The sequence below is a fragment of the Rhinopithecus roxellana genome, chromosome 4 (genome assembly GCF_007565055.1).
Source record: "Rhinopithecus roxellana isolate Shanxi Qingling chromosome 4, ASM756505v1, whole genome shotgun sequence".
Lineage (NCBI taxonomy): Eukaryota > Metazoa > Chordata > Mammalia > Primates > Cercopithecidae > Rhinopithecus > Rhinopithecus roxellana.
The window spans coordinates 97012427-97020949 of record NC_044552.1 but is presented as its reverse complement, the minus strand read 5'-3'; the positions used below and the strand labels follow the sequence as shown (position 1 = coordinate 97020949).

The 8523-nt window shown below is 44.0% G+C and overlaps 1 long non-coding RNA gene across 1 annotated transcript; it reads left to right on the top strand.

Annotated features, from left to right (window-relative positions):
- Positions 1 to 248: 248 nt before the first annotated feature.
- On the top strand, positions 249 to 8309 carry LOC115896944. The gene is made up of 3 exons (XR_004056889.1): positions 249 to 350; positions 1069 to 1210; positions 5066 to 8309. It is a non-coding gene; the product is annotated as an uncharacterized LOC115896944 (long non-coding RNA).
- The last annotated feature ends 214 nt before the right edge of the window (positions 8310 to 8523 follow it).

Here is an 8523-nt window from a genome sequence, read left to right as displayed (position 1 = left end):
CCAGATTCGTGTGTTGAAACTTAATCTCTACTGCATTTTCTTAAGAGGTGGGGCCTTTGGGAAGTGGTTAAGTTGTGAGGGCTCCACCCTCACGAAGAGTTTAGTGCCTTATAAAAGGGTTGGAAGGAGCCAGCTTAGACTCCTCTGTCGCTCTTCCACCATGTGACAACACCTAGATGGCCTCATCAATGAGGAAGGAATGAGCCTTCATCAGACACTGAACCTACCTTGATCTTGGACTTCCCAACCTCCAGAACTGGGAGAAATAAATTCCTTTTCTTTATAAATTACCCAGTCTCAGGTATTTTGTTATAGCAGCAGAAATGGACTAGGACACTCACTAAGATGAGGTGAGCACACAGGAATCACTGCATATGTACTGGGTGTGTTGCTGAGCCACCTCCTTCTTCATCTGGGCCACCTCAGCCTTCTGTTTGTCAGGATCAAAACTGATGATTGCTAAGCCTCCTTGGCCCTAGGGATGGGGTCGTTGAGCTGAACCTCTCCTGAACCAGGCCTGTAGGAACTGCATTCAGGTTCCAGGCTGGTGGGGGAGGGTCAGCTCAGGCTCTCCCTCCTGCCATCTTGCTTGACCTCACCAAAGAATTCTGAACCAGAACATAGGTGTGCAACCTTCTGTGGCAGAGATGGGTGAGGTGAGATGCTATGCCCTGTTAAACGATGTGCTAAACAATAATATGGCGAGTCAAATTCTAACTTTCAATTAGAGAGCCCTGATTTCAAATTCTGGGGCTTGGGCAAGTCACTTCACCTTTCTAATATTCAGCCTTCTTGTTTGAAAATCAGGCCATTTGAACACCTACCTCTTAAAGCCATTGTGAGACTAAACGAGGTAATCTACATAAAGTATATAATGTAGCACTTACTGTGTGTCCAATGTGCATTAACTAATATTAATAACATTGGTGCAGGGTGCTCCTTTCTAGAGGCAAGCAGGCTGGATCATCCTAAAAGATGCTTTGAGATGTGTGCTGAACATCATGTTTTGGAGGAAATTTGCTGCTAGTATAAATCCCTACCTCTGACTTTCTGATTTCCTTTTAACAGCGAGTACTCTACGGCTGGTCACAACGTGGAAGGGACTGGAATGTTTGCAGCCTGAGGAGTTGCTTCTGTAGAGGAGGAGATTTGGAGTGTCGCCTTCTGGATCCGAGTGGCCCTGCTTATTCATAAGGATGGAAATGACTTGGTATTTAAACGGTGGGGAGTCCAGTTAAGCTCTTCTCTCATTCACTATATTCAAGATCCCATAGTAGGTATCTCCCCAGCAAAACTACACAGCCTCTGGTGAGGCTGGAGAGCACAGAGAAAACTCCAGATTGCCAAGTACACTGACAATGACACCACACACTGGAGCTGTGCGATGACTCACCCTGCCTGGGTGGGAAAACTCTCCCCTGTCCCTGCTGAGAGCAGGCAACGTTAAGGGGTCCTTGGAAGGCTGTGCTTGTACTGCCACCTAGTGGTTAAAAAAAGTAAGGCCCGCTCTGAGAAGGGTCCTGGATCCCATAGTCCGAGCTATGCAGTCAATCATTAAGTCAGCATCTTCCTCATGAAAATTTAATAAGATGAATATCTTATTGAAAACTTGGCATGCTAATTTCGTAATTTAATTTCATCATTCCCCCAACAAAGCACTGAAGAGTTTGTGAGAGTCAAAATAGAGTGAAGAGCACCAGCCTAGGAGTTCAAAGTCTCCTTTGAGTGACAACTCCCAGTATAACTTGGAGGAAGTGAATTAAACCTTCTGTTTTCTCTAGGAAAAAAATGGAAGTTAATTCCCCAAGTGTATCTCTCAGTAAATGGTCGTGAGGTTGAAATGTGGAGACACTTGTTCTCCTCTTTCTAGCATGCTGCTTCCCTGGCCCCATGTTCTCTGGCTTCTAAGCACACGTTCTTTGCATTTCTTTTTAATTTCTGAATTTCAGCGAAATAGTCTTTATCTCTGGAGACCCTTTGGTTTCAGAATGTGGGTTTGTTCCCATGAGTCAACTGCCCCAGGAATATCAAACAATGCTTACATGGGCCCGTTCTCTGTGGGTGCTTTTCTCCTTAACATAGCAACAGTTACACCAGCTCTACCCCAAAATGTGCCAAGCTCTTGATACACAAAATTTGGGTGTTGTGTTGAAGTGATAGGTTCAAGATCCTAAGGGTCAATAGTCTGTAAACCTACTGTTAGGGAATTTTAAACTTCTCCAGTGTGGTGTGTGAGCGCAAAGGGGCATAGGATGGGAACTCCAAAGACCTTGGTCTACTCTCCAGTACCCTTTGATTCTGGGCTCCTCACTTAACATCAGCACCCTCATCTGTAAAATGGGACTATATAATAAGAACTTGTCAGGATCGTTAAGGCGATCCAGTGAGGTAATGTTTGAGACAGTTATGTGTAAAGCAGAGAGGCCTGTACTGGTGTTAGTTACTGTCTTTATGATTGTTCCCTCCTTTGGCACCTCTTCTATAGCAATTACGGTACTGGATTTGGGGTAACCACCACTACCTCAGGTTTACTAGGTGTATACGTTTCCCCCCACCAAGATTTACTGTATTTAAACAATTGATGGATCCACCTACTATCATTATTTGAAGATGATGTAGTCACAGCCTATGTGGTTTTATGAGCCAGCAAAGAATAGTTTAATGGTTCAATTAGCTCCTTGAGGAGATACATGGTGGTTGAGATATGCCAAATAAGCAGCATGCAACCTCTGTGGGGAGAAAAGAAGTCAGCCGACTTCTTGTGAAGACACAGCTTCCTGCAGAGCCAGATGTAGCTCGCATTTTCCTCTTGCTTGTTCCCAATAGCAGTGCTCAGGGGGGATAAACTTTACTTAACCTAATTAATTTTAATCACAGCTTTCAAATCTCATACTGTGAAAAGAATTACAAATTGGAATACATTAATAGAAGCCATAGTTTATGCTGCAAGCTAATCATGAAATGTGCATTTACATTTTCTGCATGAGTTTGCAATTACCGTTAAAATAAAATTCCGTTATGTCCTTTTAAATTACCAAAATGTGAAGAGCAGATTGAGCCAGGCCCATTTTTGTGCTACATTACTAGACGAGTGTCTAAATTCCCAAGAATTAGGCGACTTCCTCCATTTGAGTTGTAGTGAGATTGATTTCCAGTTGTCTGCTTTGGGCAATTTCCGTTTTTAAATAATAATCTTTTAAACTGATTGTGCAAACGTCTCATCCACTTTAACAAGAAGCCCTTTAAATGTAGTACAGAGAAGAAATTTTATGTATATATAAAAATTATGTGTGTGTATACATACCTGTATCTACATATGAATGATATATGCATGTAAGTTTTCATTTAAGTTCCATGTAAATTTTTATGGAGGTATACATGGAAGTAAATGCCAGCTGGTTCCCCAGAGAATCTGAGGCATTTAGAGGAAACACAGAAGGTATAAAAATAAAACTTTAATAAAGAGTTAGCACCCCAATTAGAATAGAATGGCAAGACGTCTGCAAAGTCAGCATGGCTTTTATGTGTGGAGGACTTGGCAATTTTGCCCCTCTTTCATACATATCATGTTGCTCGGTCCTCACAGCAGTGATCCTGAGGTGGGCAGCACAGGTGTGATTTGATTGTCCCCATTTTACAGATGAGGAGACTGAGAGCACATCAGTGAGGAGCAGAGTGGGTCTTTCAACTCCAGAGGGAGACTCTTTTGGCAGGGAGGCTCCCTCCATCTAGAAAAAGAATTTTTAAACTATCACAACTCAGTAAGGAGGGACAAGTAGGCATAAGCAGTGACTGACCACCTGCTAACATCATCCTAATACCTAAATAAAAGTGATGTAAAACACCATGGGGTGAATGCGCCTTCATAATAAGTTATGCGACTTTGGCTGGTTTGTTTGGCCACCTAGCTGGACTTACTCAGACTTTGGATTTTCAGAAATCTTTTATGTATAATTATGCCTGAGAATGTTCCTAGCATACTGCTGACTGGTTATCAGGCATGTGCAGAAATAGTACCCCACAACAACAGTGTAAGGAAGGGTAGGTAGTATCTTTTCCTCACTCATGGAATGAAGGCCTTCGGACCTACTTCAGAGGAAGGTCAGATAATTCTTTCATGGCCTGCTTCAGTGGAGAATGGCAGGAGAAGGTCAGAGAGACCTTCCTGCTTCTTTTTTCTTTCTTTTTTTTTTTTGAGACGGAGTCTCGCTCTGTCGCCCAGGCTGGAGTGCATTGGCGGGATCTCAGCTCACTGCAAGCTCCGCCTCCCAGGTTTACGCCATTCTCCTGCCTCAGCCTCCCGAGTGGCTGGGACTACAGACACCCGCCACCTCGCCTGGCTAGTTTTTTGTATTTTTTTTTAGTAGAGACAGGGTTTCACCGTGTTAGCCAGGATGGTCTCGATCTCCTGACCTTGTGATCCGCCCGTCTCGGCCTCCCAAAGTGCTGGGATTACAGGCTTGAGCTACCGCGCCCGGCCCCTGCTTCTGTTTTCTAAAATGCTGAGGTGCTATGTATTGGGGTAGCATGTCCTGAGCCTCATCTTCATCAATAACCACCACCACCACAACAATAATAGTAAATAGCAGCTACCAAGTGTTGATTGCTTACTGTGTTCTAGACATCTTGTCATGTGATAGTCTTATCCATTTAGTTCTTTGTTGATATGGTTTGGCTCTGCGTCCCCACCCAAATCTCACTTTGAATTGTAATCCCCATAGGATCACCACATATTTAGGGAGAAACCTGGTGGGAAGTGACTGGATTATGGGGACAGTTTCCCCACGAGCCTTGCTTGTGATAGTGAGTGAGTTCTCATGAGATCTGATGGTTTTATAAGAGGCTCTTCCCCTTTCACTCATTTGTCTTTCTTGCCTGCCACCATGTAAGATGTGACTTTGCTTCTCTCTCACCCTCCATTATGATTGGAAGTTTCCTGAGGCCTCCCCAGCCATGCGAAACTGTGAGTCAATTAAACCTCTTTCCTTTATAAATTACCCAGTGTTGGGTATGTCTTCATAGCAGTGTGATAATGAACTAATACATCTGTCTTCTTTTTTCTCAGGTAAATATTCCATTTCTGCCAAGATGCCCGCCAACCAGTGCATGCCAAGACTATGAGGCACCATGAATCCCTGGCTGGCTCACATGAAGGCAAATCCCCTTCAGGACCAGGAAGACCAGGTCACTTTGTCCAAAGGTGGTCCAGTTCCAGATACTCAGGTCTTCTTTAGACGTCACCTTCTCTTGACCTGCTTTCTCTTGGCCTAGCACCTCTTTCAGTCATCACTGATATCACTTGCTTTCAGATTCAGATATCTAAAGACTCTCCCCTAGGGCACAAAGTCCTATCTCATCCATCTTTATGAAGATAGTGCACAGTGGCGGCAGGGGGTACCTGAAAGACCTGGGCTTTCACATTGTGCAGACCTGGGTGTGAGCTGGGCTCCACTGTGTGCCAGCTGAGATTGGGTGATTTGCTGAACTGCTCTGCACTTCAAGTTTCTCATCTGTTAGCAGGGATTTAAAATCTGTTTTGCAAGGATGTTGTGTGGAGATGAAATGTGACACCTATGTGATGCATGCAAACAGTCCCTGGCACAAAATCAGTGCTTGATGCCATGACTCAGAGGCTCTGCCTGGTCCCTTGCCCAAGCTCGTCTATCCTTCTTTTTATGTCCCTTAGTATCTTTCTTAGCTCCTTCCATAGGAGATATCTGGGCCCATTTTCTGAGCAAGCACCAGCTCTATCCCACAATTTCTACCTCCTTCCTCCCCACTTTCCTCCTCACCATCCAATTCTGGGTCCGTGGACTTAGTTACATACTAGTCAGCTCTCTGCCAGCCCTGAGGGCCTGGCTGGACTCCTGCTGGATGGGACCCTGTGCCTTGGGTGGAGGGAGGATCTGGACAGTCTTCCAGCAGCCTCTGCACTGTTGGCCATGGAGTTGAGGGCAGTGGATCCCTATGGTTCGTCTCAGTTGCTGTGCCATCAAGACTGGGGGATGGGGTGGGCAGTGAGTAGATTAGATCTCAATATTCAAGTGTTGTCTGTGGACCGGCAGCACTGGCGGTCACCTTGGAGCTTGTTAGAAATGATAACTCTTGGCCCACTGAATCACAATCTTCATCTTAACAAGATTTCCAGTCATTCCTTCTGAGCCCTGGGTTGGCCCCTAGTGGGCAAGTGCCCCTCAAATCACTACACAGGAGAACTGTTGGCAAGATGATTCTTCCCTCCGGGGTCAGCAAAGGTATCTGCAAATCCTTCAGTAGGGGTGTATGTGGTTAAAACACGCACTAAAGTCTAATTTATTTATGCAGGAATCATTTTTAAATTTCTTTCCAGATTGTTAAAGTAAACCTTTGAATCCTGACCCATCTGTGATGTAAGATGTGACTGGCCTTGCTTCATGTATAGAAGTCACACCCCACAATAACAATGTAGGGGAGGGAAGGTAATATCTTTTCCTCACCCATGGAACGAGGGCCTTATGACCTACTTTAGCTCAGGGAATTCTTTTATGGTCTGCTTCAGGTTAGCAGGCCTGTGCCCATGTCATTCAGTAAAGTCTCCCTAAACCATAGCCACTCTGACCCTTTCTCATTACGGAGACAGAATCACACACACATACACACATACACGAACAGGCCATGACATGATGTTTTCCACCCCCGAACCTGTGCTTATATGTTATCTCTTCTGCCTGGGATGTCCTTGCTGTCCTTTGGGTGAATTTTAGTCATCCTTTAAGTTTCATTTAAAGTGTCAGCTCAGTCACAGTGCCCTGTGTAAGATGGCTGCGTGATGGTGTTTCTGCTGTTACCACATTGCATTCCAGTGTTCTGTTGTTGATGTGATCACCTCCTGGAAACACTGAACTCAGTGAGGGCAAGTTCTGTGTTGTATTTATTCATCTTTGTATCTCCACACCCAGCACCATGACAGGCAGGCTGGAGATGCCCCATAGATGCTTATTGCATACGCAGAAAAAAAGCTTAGCTTGCTGTGATGGCTTTTTGTTTTGTCCTTTGGAGTTTAATCAAAATAAAAGAAAATAACTGCAGACTCTAAACGTTTGGAAAGTTTCTGTAAAACCTTACAACCCAAATGCAAAAAAAAGATCAAAGGGAAATTAGACAGCAATTTGTTTTTAAAAAATGTAGTGGCATTTTAATTAGAGAATATTCTTCTCATTGAAATGAGAAACTCCCAGGGAAATACTTGATGTGTTAGAGTCTCCCTCCTCACATTTTTTTCTCCAGCTATTACAGGACCTGCTGAGCAGGCTTTGTGAAGGAAAGCTCCTAGGATGCTGCACAATGAAGACACTCAGCACTTACACAGCGCTCTGCTCTTGCCACAATTACGCCTTTCACTTCTCCCAGCCCTGCGGGGGGGAAGCCCGAGTTATTGAATTTGATGGCTAAGAGGCCCTGAGGATAAATGACTTGTTCGAGTCTAGGCAACTGGACTGTCACAGGCAGAATTCAGAGTTTTGGACCTGCTTCTCATGCCAAGCAGTTTGTTCTGACCTCAGAAGGGAATCCCTTTTTGACAAGCAATGCACATGGACCCCAAAGAGTCCCCAGAAGGCAGTCGTTTGGAGGGGATCACTGGGTGTCACAAATCGGTAACATTTTCAAAACTCAATATGGGGATGACTGTAGGATTGCCATCTTGTAATCTTGCTAATTAGGAATATGAAGAAAATATATGGCCAGAATTATGCCTTAAAGAAAATAAATTTTTATGCTAAAAAATAAGGAATTGTTTCAGAACAAAGCCCAGGTTTTTTTTTTAATTGAATATAGTTTTATTAAAAACACAGCACATTGTAGTTATTTTTCTCATTTTACAGGAGACCAATGAAAACTGGCAGTAGTTTAGATTAGTGCTTGGGAATGGCTGTTTTTAACTTAATATGCTAGATCCATGTTTTCTGTAGAAATGCCAAAGCCAACCTTCTGTAGCAGAAAAAGTGAGTTAAGATTCACCTGCTGGCATTCTATGCCCAGGGCAGTCACCTGCTTCCTCTTTCTGCAACTATGGAAGTAGGCGTTACTTGACATTCTGAAAGTACTGTCAGAAAGTAATTCTGACAGCACTTTCCATAATTGGTGTGTTGTGGCTCTGCTTCATGTTCACTAGAGAGAGAAGATGGAAGACTAAGGAAGCCTCGATGTAATCTTTCTTAGTGAGTTTTAGGTAGGAGTAGGTGATATAGTTTGGCTGTGTCCCCACCCAAATCTCATCTTGAATTGTAACTTCCACAATTCCTAAGTGTTGTGGGAGGGACCTGGTGGAAGGTGTTTGAATCATGGGGACAGGTCTTTCTCGTGCTGTTCTCACAATGGTGAATAAGTCTCAGGAGATCTGATCATTTTATAAAGAGGGGTTTCCCTGCACAAGCTTTCTATCTTTGCCTGCTGCCATCCACGTAAGATATTACTTGCTCCTCCTTCCCTTCTGCCATGATTGTGAGCCCATCCCCCCCAGCTATGTGGAACTGTATATCCAAT